This window comes from Lissotriton vulgaris, chromosome 4_1 (genome assembly GCF_964263255.1).
Source record: "Lissotriton vulgaris chromosome 4_1, aLisVul1.2, whole genome shotgun sequence".
NCBI classification, from domain to species: domain Eukaryota; kingdom Metazoa; phylum Chordata; class Amphibia; order Caudata; family Salamandridae; genus Lissotriton; species Lissotriton vulgaris.
The window spans coordinates 836153708-836174345 of record NC_141691.1 but is presented as its reverse complement, the minus strand read 5'-3'; the positions used below and the strand labels follow the sequence as shown (position 1 = coordinate 836174345).

The following is a 20638-nucleotide window of genomic DNA, read 5'->3' as shown; positions in this document are numbered from 1 at the left end:
TCGCCATTAATATCAGTTTTCATGCTGTGGGATTTGCAGACTCCTCCCTTTGGCTCTATATGCGTCAGTCTACTGACATCCCACAGCCTGGACAATAAAGCCCGAGGGACAGAAGGGATCGCATTCCCTGGGCCCTAATTGACAGAGGCATGCCCACCTTGACGGACCCTTACTTGCCACTCATTGAGCGGACCCCTGCCTGACTTTTAATTACAGTTCTGGATAACCAAATAGGCAAAGTAGGCACCGGCCTATAGGCCCCACTCCTTTTAGGTGCCTCGCGACAACAGATAAAAATAATATTGATTTGATATTGAAAAAAAATGTCAATCAAGCATTCTTAAATATTGTTTCCAAAAGATAGAAACAAATTAATCAACTCAAAGAAACATAAACTTTACTTCAAAAACTCTATAGAGAAAATACTGTATTCATGTAATGTACTCATTAACCACGTAAAGTACATGAACCAGAGACATCAGATTCACGTAACAGTTTGTCTCTTAAAAGCTCATCTTCTGGCAGCTTGTAAAAAAAAAATTCCAGTGCATTGGATATTAGGAGATAATTTGTGTGTGTGTGTGTGTGTGGGAGGGGGGGGGAGGCGAAATTTCGACTGCTGAGGGGACTCCCCAGGGTTTAATCCGGCACTGCATAATGAGCGCGTGTCAGAAGCAGAAATATGAAGCACTGATTATGAATGGATCACTGCAACGTTCGCAGGCCTTAATGCAGCGCTGTGCTGTCGTTAAGAGCTAGAAGATGAAAATAGCCATTCGAGGGCTGACGCCAAGCACATCACTGCAACAACTGTGCCGGGGTCGTCATGACACAGGGAGCAGCAAAAAAAGGGAAATAGATAACAGTGAACGAGAGAAAAAGAAACAGAAAGGAAAAGGACAAAGTGAATAAAAGAGCTAGGAGAGGGAGCGAAGTAAAACGTGGTTCTCCATTTCTACAACTGGAAATGAAGGAGGAAACTATGAACCTTACAAGTTTCGGCGACTGTCTACAGCATTTGGGTCTGCTCTGCTTACCTGAACGCTTTCATGTCCACTCACATCGTATTTTAACACAGTAGTCCAGGGGCCGCATTATGAAAGTGCCCCGGTGGCGCAAAGGGAGTTTGCGCCCACTTTGAATACCCCCGACTGCTTTGACATTACAGTCGGGGGGCAGATGCTTGTGCGGCCCCATCTGTAAACTGATAGCACTGGCACTCAAGAAGCACCAGCGCTATCTTTAAAGGGGGGTTCCCTCATTTGCATTGGGGTATGGCCCATAAAAAGAGGTAATCCCTGTGCCTCTTCACCGTATTATAGATGCGGGCACAGAGGCAACGAAGCTGTCAGTGCACACCATGATGGTAGCCCTCTGGAGGGTGTAAGTGGGGTCCCGTGGACCCCCCAGACATTCCCTTGCAGGCGGGTGCAGTCACTAACTGCACCTGCCTGCAAGGGGACCTCTAATACCCTTTAAAAGTGCAGGCAGGTTGCGGCCTGCACTGTGAAACACAGAACGACATCAAAGCAGCAGATCCGTTTTTTCACATGTATGCACTGCCTCCAATGCAGCACGAGATTGCAGCTGTCCTGGGGGGAGTGCATTCAATGGAATAGGTTGCACTTTCCTTGTCTGCACCAGGAACACCTGTTTTAAGGTGCACCAGGCGCAAACAGGAAAAGTGCGCCCTTTAAATAATAGGACCTCAGGACTACTTCTATCCAGAACAGCAAATCAGTACCAATTAAATAAATGACACCCCTGCTCTTTTCCATTAAAAACGCATGTTAGCCACCTGTTCCTGTCATAAAACCAGATGACGATACTGGAGATTGGCTCACTTACAGCAGAAAGAAGCATTCTCCTGTGCTGTAACACACTTCAAGCAATTATTTTCCCACATTTATCTGACTGTACTTGCCAAGTTATTTTTGTGGGGTGCATGTCGCTGCAGACAATTAACCAAGGATGGAGCCTTACATTTATTGGACAGGCTCATCGAGTCTGCTGTAACACAGAGCTGCATCAAAAGTGTTTTTGTAAGTGTCATTAGAAACTCACGAACAATCAATCCTATTTTAGGTTTCGCCTACACACAGCTTTAGCCGTGTGTTGGCCACTTCCCATGCATAACATATACTGAGAGCGGCCTTTCAGTCGACTCCTTGCTCATGATTTGATATCTTTATTGTCTGTCAATTGTCTTTTTATTCAATGGCTTTTTTTCCTATTCTTTTGTTTGTCCCGCCCAGGAGCATCTCTGCCTTGAAAGGTTCTGAATCTACTGCTGACTTCAGAGAATTCCTTTTAGGTCTCCTAGGTCTTTGCGAAGGGACCTATTGTCAGCTTATGGTGGGCTTAGAGCCTGACATTGCTTACCATTGGGTGGCTTTATTGTCACTCTCATTTGCTTGCTTCTTATTTTTCAGCTTGTGTGGGCTTGACTTCCTATGTTTATGTCTCATCTCAGACAGTGCATGTACTGCCTGTTGCGCGACATTTTAATGCAATCAGTGGGCCTAGAGCCTGCCTATTACTTAACCTTGGTTGACATCATTGTCACTCTTTTTTGCCTGCTTCTCATTCATTGCTTCACAAGCTACTGAATTAGAAGCAAGCAACTGAGTGCAACAATGAAGCCAACCATTGGTACGTATTGGGTGTCCTTTAACCGCATGCGCGCAGCGGGTTTTCCCGCTGCGCGCTGAATTTTTAAAAACCCCGCGGTTCATGACGAGCTCAGCTCGTCATGAGCGCACGGCAGGCTACACTCATGACGAGCTGAGCACGTCATCCGCCTCGAAGGGGTTAAGCCTCTGTAAGGTAATAAAATGTTTGGCAACAGGCAGCACAGAATTGTGCTCTCCCTCATACGTTTCCTCCTCCCATGCTCCTCTCGCTCTTTGTTTGCCCCTCTCCCCTTCCTCGTGTCCTCTGTGTTGCTTCCCCCAACTTCACCCACTCCATATTGTTTACGCTTTGGGGATGCTGTAGAGCATCGCTAAGAAACATTGGCAAAGGCACTAGGTGGCAAAGACGAGACCTGTTGGCTTAGCCAATGCTTGTTTTTTCGCAGTTAGCACTGGCATTAAAGTGCACGTTTGCCCTCTTCCCCGCTTGGTCCTTTGCTTTCCCCCCACGCTCTTATTCCTCCTCCTTCGCATTCCCTGTTCCGCTTGCTCCTGGGCCACTTGCCTCCTTTTTATGCCCTGGTGGGAACTTTTTAAATTTTAATTTACTGTTCTAACTTTGCCATCCACCATGTTGGAATGCTAAATGACAAGTAGCTGCATATTCGTTATGTTGCACATTTGCATAGCAGCAATGTATTTTATTCACACCTATCAATCGATTCGTGGCCATGCGTCCATGTGCATCATGACACGTGTTGGCAAATGCCGATCAAAAATGCATTGGTACAGCAAATAGCTTGGCTTTTCACAGCCAGGACCTATTGTTTTCACCAATGCGTGTGTGAGGTGCATTTATGTCTGAAAATGAGACAAAAAGCGACACACACAAACAGTACTTTGTGGTTTCACCTAGAGATTTGAGAGGTATGTTGTATGTGGAGTTTTACAAGGCCTTTTCATTTATCCTGGAAAGGATTCAAGTTTAGCCTTAAATATATTCAAAGTAGGGACTTTGCAGATGGAAAACGACACGGAGATCTTCATTTGGCACAGCTCAGATGAAAGCTTACTTTCCGGTCCTTTGTTTAATAACTGATGTCATTTCCAAGTACACACCCTTCGGGTTTTTGAAGTACCTGTGCCTCCAGAGTCCTTGATCTTCTTGGCTAAGTATTTGAGTGTGTAGAAGGGGGACCACTTTGTAAATTATACAAGCAAGTTACAATTTATGCTCGGAGAAAAAAATGTATTGTGACTTGTGCATCAAGGTACTTGTGTTAATTTCCTCCAGATTTGGGATAAGGCAATTTAGTAACGGTTTGCACATGTCCTTCTTTTTAAAGTATGCATCACCCATGGAACTTTGACAGACTAAGAAAAGAAAATCCTGCATAATCAGCTGGCCAAGGTCTCGACTGGCAAGTCTTCTGTGGAAGGATGAGATACATGCCAACATTTAGCAGCAACATAGCCCTCAAACCAGTAGTCACACAACAGCTGCTTAACTGTCTGCAAAGAAAGAATTAACATTTTTAGAAAAGCAAAGAAGCTAAAAAAAATAGAGTTTCCACTAGACTTGACATTTGCTGGCATAGTCACTATTTCCGGTATTGTTGCTCTGTGAAAGTAAACCTAAAACATAAAATGTTTAGCTTTGTGTCTGCAGAAATTGCTCATAAAATGTTTTATAACCGATTAAACTACAATACAATATCTGTGATAAAACTGTAGGAGGGAGGACCTATATGCTTTACAAGAACATGGGAATTTGCATCAGTTTAGCGGGAAATGGCTCTACCAGGATTTAAAATCATTTACGAATCAAATGCAATGTTCTGTAAAAATGTCTTAACCTAACCCCCAATTAAACTCTCAAATAAATGTCAAGCATAGGCGGCTCTGTCCCTGCTGTGAAATGTTGCTCAGCATGCAGATGTCAGCCATTTTCCAAACCAAGGACACACGATTACAAGTAGGGATGACACAACCAAACCAAGCGTGAGACGCACACAGCAGACGCAAACATAAACAAGCCAATAGAGGAACAAAAAAAATGGACTAATATAGTATCTGAAAAAACTCAACAAACAGGAAGGATTGCATGAGTCACACGAGGAAGACTAGACAAACAACCGAGTAATGTCGGGAGGATTGGGTGATGTAAGAAGACACGAGACTGAAGCTCGTGGAAGGTGTCAGCAGGGCTCAAATCTGGAAGAAAAACACCACCTAGCCTTGTCCAGATTGACCACTGCATCAAGTGGTCTGCTGGGATTAGTCAAGTCAAGTCAAGTCATAAAATTTGTATAGCGCACTACATACCCAGAGGGTTTCAAGGCGCTTAGGATGGGGAGGAGGATTATTTGTCAAATATCCACGTTTTAAGCTGCTTTCTGAACGCTAGGTGATTCTGGGTGAGGCGAAGGTAAGCGGGGAGTGAGTTCCATGTTTTGGCAGCCAGGTAAGAAAAGGATCTGCCTCCCATGGTGGTCTTGTTGATGCGAGGTACAGTGGCGAAGGCTTGGCTGGAAGAGCGTAGTTGGCGGGAGGGGGAGTAGAAGGACATTCGAGAGTTGAGGCAATCTGGTCCGATGTCGTAGAGTGATTTGTGTGCGTGGGTAAGCAGTCGGAAAGTGATCCTCTTATTGACGGGTAGCCAGTGGAGGTCTTTAAGGTGACCAGAGATGTGTTCATTGCGTGGGATGTCTAATATGAGCCTGGTTGAGGCGTTTTGGATTCGTTGTAGTTTCTTCTGGAAAAGCTGGTTTAGGAGTTCTGTCTGCCTCTCCATAACAGTTTGTCTGGTAGCTGTCGGCTCACTGAAATGTTTGGTTAACCGGCCCTTTGGCTTACCCTGCCTGAACGGGCTACAAAGTCTAACTGATCCCTTCCTACACACCCAGTCGAACCTTTTTCCCAACAATTAACCCATACGTGGCGACATCAGGTCACGGTTTATGAATTCTTCAGGCTCATAAATCACAAAGAAGGTCATAAATCAAATTTTTTTTACAAGTCACAAGTCGTAAGTGGAGAAGTGTGGCTCACTGGTTAGAGCAGGCAGACCCTGAAGCAGAGGTCAGACCCGGGACCAGGGTTCAATTCCCGACGTGGCAGGGTCTTGAGCTCAAATGTCCATGGACTCAATAATTCTCGCTTCGGTGCCTGACCTAATCATGGGTTCACACTCTGCAACTCTGGGTATTAAGCTTGCTTAATCTCCACAACGGCCCCCCCGCGGCAGGATGCCTGGCTTTCACCTTGCGGATGCCCTGTAGGGGCTATCTCACAGGGAAATGCCAGGACGGGTTCCCAAGGCAAGCGCGGAGATACCCCTTCGGGGGTCGATTCCGGCGCTATATAAGAAACATAATAATACTGATAAGGAACCATAAATCATTTTGACAAGCACGATAAATCATGCTTACATCGGCATAAAACATTGATTGGTTACACTCTGTGCCGTGGAAGCGAAGGCCGTGGCTTCTAGGCTTCCCTTGCTACCGCTGTGTGACACCTGAGTGTTGTTTCTGCTGTGCACCTACTATTTTGGCTTTTCCAGCTGCCCTCATGGTGTCCCTGCCATTAGGCATTCCAAGGCACTCTGGTATGGCAAACTTTTTCGTTTGCTTTGGCCTACCTTCAGTCATTTGGTGCTCATTCTAGTGATAAATGATGCTGCTTTTCTTCTGCCCTTCTAACATGCACGTTTGTAACTGGGATGCCCTCTTGCAATTCAGGTGTGGGCGGGTCAGACCCCTTTGACGCCCAGTGTTGCGTTATGCCTGTTGCTAGAGCCTCCTGGCCTTTTGGTCCCTCAATGGGTCGCCTTCCTTCATGGTTATTGATCTCTTTGAATACTGTGAACCAATGCCGAGCAAGGAATTTTGTGGACTTGAAACTGGGGGCAGGTGGAAAGGACACAACACCCCTCCTTTTGGTGGAAACCCAGTAAGCGAAAAAAGGGGCACCTCCATCTGTTAGTGCACAATTATCAATCAAATAATTGTGGAAATACACTACTTGCAGCTGTATTTTGTCAAGGAACACAAAACAAACATGTGATCAGATGATCAAAAAATAATAATCCCAAATTCGGTCCCTGTCCTCAATGTTACAGTTGTTCAAAGTAGGCCCATTCCTTCAGTGACAGAGATCACCAGTTACGTACCTGCAAGGGAGGGCTCACATGGGAGAAACTACTTGTTAATGGCCTTTGTATGGCACCAAGAAAAGTAGCCACCAAACTCCTGCACAAGATGCTGCATCTGCTGACCAGGAGCCACTGCAGAACTCCAGAACAGATGGGATGCAGCAGCTGCTTGATGTGAAAACCTGATCCTGATTAGACATTTATAATGGGTGAATGTCAACATGCTCTCCAGCCTGTTCACACACATGCATGTGGGCACACACACACTGTTTAGAACTGCACTGAGTGCTAGATTGTCTAATTTGTCACTCTAACCTACAATGTTTTCTAATATGGTATTTAACATTTCTATGGAGTGTTTAGTCTTCATTGTGTTTAGATTTGTGAACTACCTGCTGCTCACAGACTAACCCCAACCCCTCACCTGCATTGGTTGACTTCATTGTTGCACTCATTTGCTTGCTACAAATTCATTAGCCCAGGGCCGGCTTTACCGCTGGTGGTGCCCGGAGCGACAAAATGTTTTGGCACCCCCAATGACCTCTTCCTCCGATTCCCTCACTACCACCGAGCAACAATTCCCCTTATCTCCCTATAGCTACTAAGGGACCAGTTCAAGGAGATAGGGACCAGCACGGGAAGGAAGGCTGTGCTTGCATGCTTGAACCCCGCGAATACAAAACTGAACTGTAGATACGTCAAGTTTCTGACTACGATAGAGCAACGACTGCAAAATCTACAACTGGCGGCAACTTCTGGCTCTGGCACCTAACGGACGAACTTTGGGCTACAAAAGCCTAGCCCGCCCCGGCTCAGGGAATACTGCTCGACTACTACCCTCGGTCACTCACCGCATGGTCTCCGATAAGGACGATTATACAGACTACATTCTTTTATCATATTTTAAGAAATTGTTTTAATTGCAGCGAGTGTACTGGTTTTAATTAACTATACATAATAAAAATGTACTTACTTACCTATAGCCCCTCTCTCACATACATTTCATTCATTTGAAAGTACTGCTAAAGGCTGGTTTCACTAATAAGAACTTGTTTCTACACAAACAAACCCTTTTTGGCAACACATACATAGATAATAAAGGACAGGGGGAAAGAAACTAACGTCCTAACATATTTTATGCAGTTTGCATGCAGCTCTTTGGTGACAGTTCCTAACAGTCACTGTTTTACTGGCATATTAACCCTCTGTGCTACTTTACGATGAGTCAAAACTGCCACTAGACAAAACTCCCATTTCCTTCTCCAGCAGGAACATTAACCACAAGAGTAATCTTGACATTTTTATTGCTGCCTGAAAGCTGGACGCACAATGAACTCTTCTGCATAGCTATTGCTTCATAAGCAATCATAAGTTATTGCTAAACACAGCGCCCCCCCCCCCCATGAGATCAACACCCCCTTTTAAGGTCAGCGCCCAGTACAGCCACACCACCCTAAAGCCGGCCCTGCATTAGCCAGTGAAGCAATGATGAATTAGAAATAGTCAAACAAACGCACCAATGACGCCAAACAAAGTTAAGTAATGGGCAGTGAGGTTCCGTGACAATTGTAAGTGGTGTTTTCGACTCGCACGAATATGGTCGAGTCCGGTATCTATAAACCGCAAATGACGAGTTTAGTAAGTGTGCGCAGTTTTGCTGTGCTAACTTAAACCGTTCGTTTGTTATGTGGGTTTTTCATCTGTACCCACGGGTTCCATCTTAGATACGGCATCCATTTTGTCTCTTGCCCTCAAGTAGCCAGCGAACGGACGCTGTCCGCTTCGCGACCCTGGGACTCCCAAGATATTTGCGGAAGACACATGTTCATTGTAAGTTTCTTTATGATGAGGGGGATGATACTGTACGGCAGATGGCCCCGCTCGAGGCTCATCTCGCCGTACCGGTTTATTGTCTCAGCCGTGCATCTCATTAGGCACGTCCCTTTGATGCCTGTATCTCGTGTTTCCCGATACCTCCCCTTTTACACCCTTTCCGATCTCCCCACTGTCTCCGTCTTCCTCTGCACCTGTCCTTGTTCCTATTTCGATCTGTTTTACTGCCGATTGGAATGCACTAATGTTGGGAAGATAAGTTTTTGCAGTTGGGAACCACCAAATGTTTCCGCACTTATGTTCCGGACCTCATGTATATCAAAGTGACCAAAGCGACCCCTCTGGGGGATGATGGTGGGAACCGGGTTGTAAACTTTTGTGTGCCATGTTGTCTTATAGGTAAAAACTGTATAAAAGGAGCGATCCACAGAACCAATTTGAAGCAGTCTCCCCGAACTACACTCGATGTACTTCCTGTGATTTCTGTGTTCCCTGCAGCAAATAAACCTTGAATCTTTGACGCCGAAGGAAGTGTCCCGTGTCTCTGTCATTTGTACGCCGGAGCAGGTTACCCACGAAGGTTTCAGGTGTTGTGCCCTGGCACCGCTGGGTCTTAAAGAACCCAGTCCTTCAGTTGGCGCCCAACGTAGGGCGAGATAGGTACCGGTCCAAGCCCGACGATCGTGAGGAACTTCGTGTGAAATCTCCGAGGGAAGGTGCACTCCGCTTCATCGATCCTGTTGTCGAAATAAGTGGCCCGAAGACTTTTCCCGCAAAGATTCCCGCCTCCTGACGGCTGCGACGGACTGCTGCCCTGACTGTAGACCTGTTTTGGCGCCTGGCGTAGACCTTGGTATAGCGAGACGATTGACGGGCCTTCCTGGTGACGCCATCGATCTTTGAGTTAAGTATTTGTGGGTCGCTCCCAGAGTTCTTGGTTGTTGACACTTTAGCAAGTGTTTTTGTTGTTAACGCTGTGTGAGTGTTTTTGTCGGTGACACTTTGCCAGCGTACTTTGTTGTGTTATTTGACGACTGCAGCCGCCAAAAACCGAGGGTTTTGTTCTTTGCTGGGACTTGGTAAATCCCGTAACCCTTGAAGTTTGTGAAACTCGGCTAGTGTGCAAGATGCCTGGTCGTAGTACTTTGTTTAGTTGTTTCAGGCCTTGTGGTATGGATTCCCGACTGGAGGACTCGTGTCCGATACCTCCGGTTGGAACTCCCACGTATGAACTGTATAGCAAACATGGGCTAGGCCCGATTACTTTTAATGAATACTGGATTAAATATACAAAGAAAGATGGTGACCTTCGCTGGCCACCACATGGTAGCTTTGAGGCCCCGATCTTAGATAATCTAGAGGTTAAATTGTTCGCGAAAAAGTCAAGGCCGGCCATGTTTGATGCCTTTCGGTTGTGGCGTAAAGAAGCCCGACAGAAAGAAATCAGACAGACTAAACGAAATCAGCGAGATAGTGCTGGTACCATTGTAAAGAAAGCAGAGCAGTTCCAGCATGATAAGGAGGTTAGGGAAAAGGAAGTGTTTGACAGATTACAGCGTATGACTATAGATAAATGTTATCCTACTTTGCCTAAGGAGCCGGAAAAGAAGGATGAGTCAGTTGAGGATCCTTTAATGTCTTATCTAATGAAGTCGCCACCTCCGTACGTACAGGGTACCACAGCCCCTGTGATTCCCCCTGTACCTGTTCCTGCACCTATTCTTCCTTTGCCTGTTCCTCAACCTGCACCCGTTCTTCCGACTGTTCCTGCTCCTTCATCTGTTTCTATTCCTACTGTTCCTCCGCTTCCCCATACTCCTGCTGACGCTACTGCTCCTGTTTTGTTAACTCCTGCTGTTGCTTCTGTCTCTACTCCTTCACTTGTTAGTCCTGTGTCCTATACTTCTCCCTCTACTCGTAGTCGCAATTCTCCTCTTGCGGCTAGTTTCTTTCATTCACTCGGACCTGTTCTTGGGTCCGCTGGTTCAGATGGTCCTCAGAGACGTAGTCAGCTTCCTGGTGGGAGGGAACGTGCTTCGCTATACAATATGGCGATGGGTTGGATGACGCACCCTCTTAGAAATCCACCACGTATCGTACTCGACACGTTTTGTCAATTCAATATACCAACCCAAAGATTTGTGTTCGAGGAAATGTGTAAAGTCCTTCGTGATCAGATATCGGCCGACGCACCTGACGAGGTGCTGACCGCGTTGTCTGCTTTGCAGCTTCAGTTTTCGGCTGGACTGATAGTGGATACCAATGTTCGACGTGCTGTTGAACGGTTGCTATCTTTTCGTCCCACTCCTATACCCCAAGCCTTGTTTGTCGAGGATATCGAAAGACAGCCAGATGATTCTGGTCAATTTCCTATGCGCGAAGTTCCACCAGTGTGGATGCCAGGTGATGCTACTGCTATTCCTATTGTTCCGCCGCATTTTCAGAGAGTATGGATTCATCTCCCATGGAAACGCTCGGAAGTGTTACAGGTGAAGCAATCTTTGCCTGACCCTCGCAAAAATCCTGCAGGGTATTATAAGGAATTATCGCAGCTTGTAGATGCTACGATAATGAATCTTGCCGATATTGACATGCTGTTTGGCAATGTTGTACCGCAACCGGTATGGGCTAAGATTCGTCAGGAAAATCATCCGAATGAACTAGGTGGTGATTGGGCTGCCATTGTAGCGTCTGATGCTTTACAAACCGGTGGAGCTAAACCCGAGCAGATGATTGCTGCTCTCCCTCAAAGAATAATAACGCTAATGAAAACTCTTATGCCAGCTATGAGGGTAAACTGGGACAAATTGTCAGCCTGTAAGCAAAAGAAGGACGAGAGTGTTTCCGACTTCTTCACAAGGTTTGAGGAGGCATTCGTTGATCATAGTGGACAGGATATGGGCACCGAGGGTGGTCAAAGGTTGTTCGTGGATAAATTTGTTTCGAACTTACTGCCCGATTTGAGCAATAAATTGAGGAATTCAGAAAGTGCATGGGCCGTTTCTACTTCAGCTCAGATATTGGCTACGGCACAATACTATGAGAACAGAGAGAAAGAAGAGAGCGACCGTGCTGAGAAGAAGACGAAAGACCTAAAAACTAAAGTGTTGCTTCAGCAAGCGTATCCCCCACGTTCAAATCAGAATAATTCGCAACAGAATAGATCACAGCCGCAATCGAACCGATCTCAGACTCGTAATGACTCCTCCTCCCAAAGATCCTCGTTAGGGTACAATCAATGTGCTTATTGTAGACAAGAGGGTCACATTAAATTTAATTGTCCTGTTTTGAATGAACGTAATAGTGGTAACTCATCTAGAGGAGGTCGTGGTGGTTCGCAGCAGGCACCACGTGGTAGAGGTCGCGGTACTCAGAACGATCGCTCAGATACCTCATCAACTTCCGATAATTGTTTTGATCAACGTGGATCGTCGCAAGGACGATCTGCGCAGTACAATGTAGATGATTATTACGTCGATCAGGGAACTGACGACAGTAATTACTAGGACAGCCAACGACAAGGAGAGGGAGTGGTATCAGTTCCGGTTGATCAGAGAGGGCCTTACGTCGCAGTTGCTACATCGGGCGTCGTTGAGCCTTTTCTGTTGGACACTGGTGCAGCGAAAAGTTCCATTAAGTATTCGAAACTCCCTGGCGCACCTTTGTCTGGCTTAACAAATGTTTCCGTTGGATTCTCTGGCGTCCCCGTTAGCAATCCAGTTTCGCGCCCTTTGCCCCTTCAAATTGGGCCACGTGAGCTAGAAGCTCCGTTAATTCTAACCACGGGTTGTGGCGAAAATCTTTTGGGCCTGGATTTGCTTAAACGTTTGTATGCAACTTTGTATTGTTCTCCTGCGGGTGTGAAGCTTACGTTAGGAGAGAGGGTTGTCTCTCCCATGTACTTGTCCCTCGATAAGCTCCCACCGGAATTGGGTTCTCTTCCTGCGTCTTTGTGGGCAACGGGTCCAAATGATGTGGGCCTACTTGATATCTCCCCTTATGTTGTTCAGTTGAAATCTAATGTGCGATTGCCACGTATTCCCCAATATCGTATCTCCCTTGATGGTGAACGAGCACTGTTAGCGATCATTTATGATCTGATCGAGAAGGATGTCATTGAAGAGACTAGGGGAAACGTGTGCAACAGTCCTGTACTACCCATTCTCAAACGGACTGATCCTTCAAAACCGCCTGTTTATCGCTTTGTTATCGATTTACGGGAGGTGAATAAAATTGTGGTTCCTCAATTCCCCGTTGTGCCTGACATCACGGCGCTACTGACTCTGATTCCAGCTTCTGCATCGTGGTTTTCGGTGATTGACTTGAAAAATGCGTTTTTCAGCATCCCGATTGCCGAGGAGAGCAGAGACCTTTTCGGTTTCTCTCTTGGTGGACGCAGCTTCCGGTTCAAACGCGCTCCTCAGGGCTACTGTGAAAGTCCATCTATTTACAGCCAAGCCTTGAAGGGTCAACTGGATGCGTTTAGGTTGCCGGCTGGTGCGGCCTTGATCCAATATGTCGATGACCTATTGGTAGCTGCTGATACTCAGGACATTTGCAAAATTGCTACGGTGTCGTTGCTGCAACATCTCTGTGAGTTGAATCACAAGGTGTCACCTACTAAACTACAATATTGTTGTCAAGAAGTAACCTATCTAGGTCACTTATTGTCAAAGGAGGGGAGGAGGTTGACCCCAGAGAGAATTGCAGCAATTGCGCGCATGGCTGTACCAACAACCCAAAGAGATGTGCGTGCCTTTCTAGGTATCACGTCGTACTGCAGGCAATGGATTCCAAATTTTTCATTGCTAGCGAAACCATTGGTGGCTCTTACGTGCAAGGATGTTTCGACTCCTTTACCATGGACGGAAGAATGTCAGAAAAGTTTTTCTGAACTGCGTGATTCATTGTGTTCGGCTCCTGTGTTGGGTACTCCTGACTATAGCAAGCCGTTTACATTATATGTTCACGAGAGAGAAGGTTGTGCTTTAAGTGTCTTAACGCAACCTTTTGGTGGTAAGCAACGTCCATGTGCATATTTTTCCTCGACCTTGGACCCGGTAGCTAGAGCATTGCCGAGTTGTTTACGAGCAACAGCGGCAGCCGCGGTCTCCATCCGACAATCAGCAGGATTGGTCATGGATAATATGCTTACGGTGATGGTTCCGCATGCAGTCGATACCCTTTTGAATCGGACGAAAACTCAGCACTTGACGAGTGCGAGGTTGTCTGGTTACGAGTTGACGCTGTTGGCAAGCCACATTCAAATAAAACGTTGTAATGTTCTGAACCCGGCAACTTTGTTACCAATTAGCACAGAGTCAAATGAAGTAGCAGAACATGATTGCTACTTGAGGACAGAGGAAGAAACAAAAGGTCGAGTGGACCTTAAAAACACTCCATTGGAAGATCCGGATGGTACATTGTATGTGGATGGGTCATGCTTTAAGTTGCCGAATGGCGATGTGACTACTGCTTATGCTGTCGTAACGTTGAATACTGTTGTTGAGACTGCAAGATTAAATCAGAATTCTGCCCAGGCTGCAGAGCTGATTGCTCTTACTAGAGCGTGTGTGTTAGCAAAAGGGAAACGTGTGAATGTGTTTACCGACAGCCAATACGCGTTTGGCGTCGCACATAGTTTTGGACGATTGTGGAGAGAGAGAGGTTTTTTGACGTCGCATGGTACGAAGATTCAGCATGGCCAGCTTGTGAATGATCTCTTGGATGCACTGACGTTGCCTAAGCAAGTTGCGATTGTTAAATGTAGTGCGCATCGTAAGGTCACGGATGATGTTGGTCGTGGTAATGCGTTTGCAGACGAGATTGCTAAGGGGACTGCCCGGAACCTTAGCACTCGAATGTATGTGACGAGTTCGGTTAGGTGGCCTACAGAATCGAGCATGTGTGAAGACACTATCGAAAGTGTGAAAGAAATTCAGAATGAGGCCACCGAGACTGAAAAGGCGAAGTGGAAAGAAAGTACGGGAAAGTTGGATGCGAATGGTTGTTGGATTGATTTGTCGGATCAGAAAAGATGGATGTTACCGGATGCGTATGTGCTGGCCGTTGTGACAATGGCGCATGGGTTAGCACATATTAGCGCGAAAGGTATTTGTAAATTGTTGTCTCCTGTGTGGAAGAATGATGGCATCACTAAATGTGCTGAACGTCTGGTGAAGAATTGTATGGTGTGCATGATGTACAATCCTGGCAAAGGAACCCCAACTCCTCCTGGCAGTTTTGCTCCCCCTTCATGCCCCTTTGAGGTGATTCAATTGGACTTCATCCATATGGAGCGATGCAATAACCTGAAATACGTTTTAGTTGTGGTTTGCGCATTCTCCCGATGGATTGAGGCCTATCCTCTCAAAGACAATACTGCTTTGTCTACTGCGAAAATCCTGCTGAAGGAATATTTTCCTCGGTATGGAATGCCTAGAGTCGTGTGGTCAGATAACGGAAGTGAGTTTGTGGGTAGTGTGATGAAGAGTGTGTGTAAGGGCCTTGGAATTAATCAGAAATTCCACAGTGCCAATCATCCCCAGTCAGCTGGTTTGGTTGAAGGGTATAACGGTACCCTTAAACTAAAGCTAGCGAAGATTCAGGCTACGACTGGTCTCTCGTGGCCTGGCGCTTTACCCTTAGCATTACTGTCAACAAGGGCAACTGTACACTCCCGAGTAGGGCTTAGCCCCTACGAAATAGTGTTCGGTCGTCCTGCGAATGTTTGGGGGGTTCCTAGGCCAGGAATGTTCTGTGATCTTGAGTACCCAATGTTGATCGATTATCTTCATGACTTGACTGCTAAACTGAGGTTAATTCACCAACAGGTTTACGACGCATTGCCGACGCAGACGGAGGGTCCAGGCCACCAGCTCCAGCCCGGAGATTGGGTGGTGACGAGAAATTTTTCACGCAAGAATAACCTGGACCCGAGGTTTACTGGTCCCTATCAGGTTCTCCTTGCCACGAGGACTGCTGTTCGTCTCGAGGGACGCAAGAATTGGGTGCATGCCACCCATACCAAAAAGGTCCCTATCCCTTTGCCGACAGACCCGTGGGTAAGGAGAGGCATTGCATCAACTGAAACCGAAGGATTGCCGGTGTTTGTACCTTTTAGCGACGCGCAGCCAGTTGGAGAATCCTCAGCGCAGCAGAAAGACACTGTTGAACAACTATCATCAAAAGACTCAAGACCAGAACACTCAGCTGATCAACGGGACGCTGTCCCTTCAACGGATCCTTTGTTCGACGAACAGACACGTCCTGGGAAAACTCGATACTTTTTACGATCTAGCACTAAAGACTAATAAAAGATCCTGCTTTGCTGTATTGACAACTGCATTATCCCGTTTTCCATGATCAGTTTGAAAATTCGTACCGCTGTAATTATTTTGTACATATATATATTGAGTTTCATTCCGTATACTTTTTGCTTTCACAGCTGAGAGATTTTGTTTTTGCATATATACATATTGTGCATTAAAGGCCGTAGGGCCGCGCGCGTACTTCCTTCTGGATAGTAGGTCTTGACGCTAGGTTAAAGGCCGTCGGTTCCTGGGAACTCCTAGGGATTGACTATTCCTACACAGAACAAAGTGCGTCAAGAAACGTTGCGGACGGTCGTAGGGAATGGCATTCTCGAAGCTGAATGATTTGGAAGGAGCTCAGGCTCATAGATTCAAGTTGCAGCAACTCAGTCGTACCAAATGTTTCATATTCCAACTATTTGTATTGTTTTTGACTGCTTCTGCATTATTGGCGGGTGGGGTGTATTACACGATGTCTTACTTCTTACCTTCTGCTACACCTACTCCTACTCCTGACCCTAAACTTACCTCCACTGCTTCTCCTCATTCCTTTCATATGTTACCCGAACACGAACAGGCTAGACGTGTAGAATTCCGCAATAATTCCTTTATTCAGCTCCTTCATCAGCATCAGTTAGTGGTTAACACTACTAATTGTTGGGTGTGTGGGTTGATGCCACATACTACGGATAAGGGAATTCCATATCTGGTGTTACCGTATAGTTCCCAAGGGTCAGCTCGAGCATTTCAGACAATGTTTCGAAGCGCACTGGGTTTCCACCCCATTCGAGAACCGCGTTCCCCCTACTCTGGTCCTACCTCGTATCAAAAACCTTTGTCAATAGCAATAGAGGATTTAGATAGCGATATCTATGATCCCTCGCTTATTCCCGAAGAAGAGGTACAGGCCTATAGGGTCCTAAGTAGAGGTGAATATAGTGCGTTCACTAGCGAAAAGCAGCTTAAAAGCTCGCCTCCGATATGGGTCGTACCCCACACTGGTAATTTTTGTCTCATGGGTCGTGGCCGAAGATCGCAAGCCCGACTTGGAGCAAGTGCTTGCACTGAAAATTACATACTGCCGATGGTCTCGTCCCCTGTGTTTCTGGCTGCCAAGGGTACATACTTTATCTGCTATGATCGTGCATATGCATGGTTGCCCGCTGACTTCATGGGCTCATGTTTCATTGCAAATTTGTTGCCTCCGACGTTCACTGTAGATGCCGATTATCATAAGACTAGAGTTGTGCGAGGCGTAATTAGCGAAGAGGATACTGCCGGTCAAGAGGCAGGAGACTTTTTCAAGGGTTTCCTCCCGTTTTGGGGACCTATGGTTAATAGTAGGAACCTGAGACAGTTGACTCGAGTGGTAGAATCGACAGCTAATATTACAGCCAGTGCCCTTGGTAATATCACCACAGAATTACAGGCGGAGAGACTTATGACGTTACAAAACCGTATGGTTTTAGATGTCATCTTAGCAGATCGAGGTGGGGTATGTAAGGTGATCCATTCGAGCTGCTGCATTTTTATTCCAGATAATGCTCCTACTGTCTATCAAGCCATCTCGAGGTTGCATAAGATCTCCGAATCCATACACGTGGATGTAGGGGATTGGACGCTACTTGGGTGGTTTTGGGGCTTGATGTCGACTTGGGGTTGGAAGGTTCTGATGATCATCGGAGTCGTTGTAGTGTTCCTGTTCACGTGTTGCCTTTGTGTGCCGTGTGGTCCTGCCTTATGTGGCCTCTGTGCTACAACGTGTATGAGACACCCACCTGTTACCAAGGGGACTCGGTTGGACAGAGCTATGCTACAGCAACATCTAGATGGTCTGATGAATATCGAATATGATTCCGACTAGTGCTTGCCTACATGAGGGCAAAAGGAGCGTCTGAGGTTCCGTGACAATTGTAAGTGGTGTTTTCGACTCGCACGAATATGGTCGAGTCCGGTATCTATAAACCGCAAATGACGAGTTTAGTAAGTGTGCGCAGTTTTGCTGTGCTAACTTAAACCGTTCGTTTGTTATGTGGGTTTTTCATCTGTACCCACGGGTTCCATCTTAGATACGGCATCCATTTTGTCTCTTGCCCTCAAGTAGCCAGCGAACGGACGCTGTCCGCTTCGCGACCCTGGGACTCCCAAGATATTTGCGGAAGACACATGTTCATTGTAAGTGTCTTTATGATGAGGGGGATGATACTGTACGGCAGATGGCCCCGCTCGAGGCTCATCTCGCCGTACCGGTTTATTGTCTCAGCCGTGCATCTCATTAGGCACGTCCCTTTGATGCCTGTATCTCGTGTTTCCCGATACCTCCCCTTTTACACCCTTTCCGATCTCCCCACTGTCTCCGTCTTCCTCTGCACCTGTCCTTGTTCCTATTTCGATCTGTTTTACTGCCGATTGGAATGCACTAATGTTGGGAAGATAAGTTTTTACAGTTGGGAACCACCAAATGTTTCCGCACTTATGTTCCGGACCTCATGTATATCAAAGTGACCAAAGCGACCCCTCTGGGGGATGATGGTGGGAACCGGGTTGTAAACTTTTGTGTGCCATGTTGTCTTATGGGTAAAAACTGTATAAAAGGAGCGATCCACAGAACCAATTTGAAGCAGTCTCCCCGAACCACACTCAATGTACTTCCTGTGATTTCTGTGTTCCCTGCAGCAAATAAACCTTGAATCTTTGACGCCGAAGGAAGTGTCCCGTGTCTCTGTCATTTGTACGCCGGAGCAGGTTACCCACGAAGGTTTCAGGTGTTGTGCCCTGGCACCGCTGGGTCTTAAAGAACCCAGTCCTTCAGCAGGGTCAAGGCGTTAAAAGGTCCTAATTCATCTACTGCCTCAACCAGCACTGAGTGTTTATTATGAATACAAGTGTGCCTGATCTAGTATCACTTGAGAGTCAAGAAATCCTAAAAGGCTGGTTTTAACAGCTTTGTTTTCAGCATTTTTACTTGGCGTTGGTAACAGCAGGAAAGGAAGGAAGCTGGCTGAAAGTGCAAAATCTGCCACAGCTTTCTTCAAAATAGCTGTGACTACGGCTCATTTTACATAGCACTACAGTTGTCACTTGCACGATCTAGCCAAGGCTGGTTCCACTTCATCAGCAACTAGATGTAAAAACTTGGAAGCACATGGTTCCAGAGGGGAACCTAATTTAACTGTCAGCAAAAGTTCCCTTCTTTCTAAATCGAGAGCTGGCCAAAATCAGAAAACATTGTTGGTTTTGGTGCTCTGCCAAAAGCACTTTTAATAAACCCAGGAGTAGTCACATCTTTACCTTCATCGCCAAATTCTGGGTAGATCTAATGTATTTTGGTCATAGAAAAAGACAGCAAGCTTATTGCAAATTTCACATGGCTCAGTGATACCCAAAAATAAACATCTAGGAATAGAAAAAGAATGCCCAAATCTGAATATTTCTTCAGGAAAATTGTAAGCACTTACAATCTGATGAGAGAGAAACACTTTCTTAACGTATCTAATCTGTTTGCTGTACTCTTTGAGGGCCAACACATGCATCTATCTTCCTTTGTATAATTATTTTGCATTGTCTCTACAACCTTTCTTTAAATGTAAGAGTTGCTCAGAAAACCAGGATGTGGAATTTTGTTTTTGTTGTTAGATATACACCATCTTATAGGGGCTATTTAATCTAGAGCTGATCTGATCCATTTAGAGGAGGTACCTCAAGAAACTACATGATGTTGCTTTCTAATTGAAAGGCTGATTCAGTCTCTCCTATCACCTTCATAAAGCTGTTTATGTAACCTTATGCCACGCACATGAGTACGAGAACCTTGGGGGGAACCAGCAGTCGTAGAGGTAAGGCACATCCACTTAAAGTTCACTAAATAGTGGTCCAACCCATGTAAGCGGTAACACACCAATAGCTTGAATATTCTTGGGCACAGATAATATACCACAGACAGCACGTCCCTCATTGTGTGAGGTGAATTCCACAAAAGGAATCAAACCCCAGTGCCTCATACCTGCCTAAAACAAAGTCTGACTGTGGCCTTTAAGGAGCACTTCACGCATAAATAAAACCCCTTAAATCCAGTAGGCTCAAAGCAACTATAAACTTATAATCAATTGTAAAAATGTCTTCCGGCAACTCGAATCATGTACTGGGGAGCGCTAAAATAACCACGCTGCATAGGAGATAGAAGGTAATGTAGTAATCCATGGCTCAAAATCCCCCAGTGGGATTGTCTGAAGTGTAAGTCCTTCCACGAAAACTACTACCACTCCCCCACGTCTTCCAGTGCTTCTGTCCATCCTGATGGTTTTAAACCCTTAAGGAATTGCCACGGTTACATTGGGATTTTAAGGATCTTGTAACTAAATTTCTGTTAGAAATAACAAAACCAGCCTTTAGTCTGTAATTGAATAAAAAAATTCAGAGCAATGTTTGGGTAGGAACCTTGCATTGAGCAAAACAACAGCCTCTGATTCGAATAACTCTTGTTTAGTATAAGAAATACCTGATCTGAGCCCAAACAAGCAGCGTAGCTTGGCGCTGGTCGCTTAGTGGGTGCTGACTGGTGGAGAGAAGCTTGCCAATGGAAAGCCTTCGGTGTGCCACTGGCGAGCATACTGCACAGACACATTAGTGACTTCATACAGTTCAAAAAGGAACATTTGCAATTGTTCTGCATCTAATCCAGAGACTAGAGTGCTAACTCAACA

The 20638-nt window shown here is 45.9% G+C and overlaps 1 protein-coding gene across 4 annotated transcripts in view; it reads right to left on the bottom strand.

The window, feature by feature from the left end:
• ATXN1 (ataxin 1) overlaps positions 1-20638 on the bottom strand; it is a 1146771-nt gene that overhangs the window by 201368 nt on the left and 924765 nt on the right. The gene's annotated exons all lie outside the window — the stretch shown is intronic.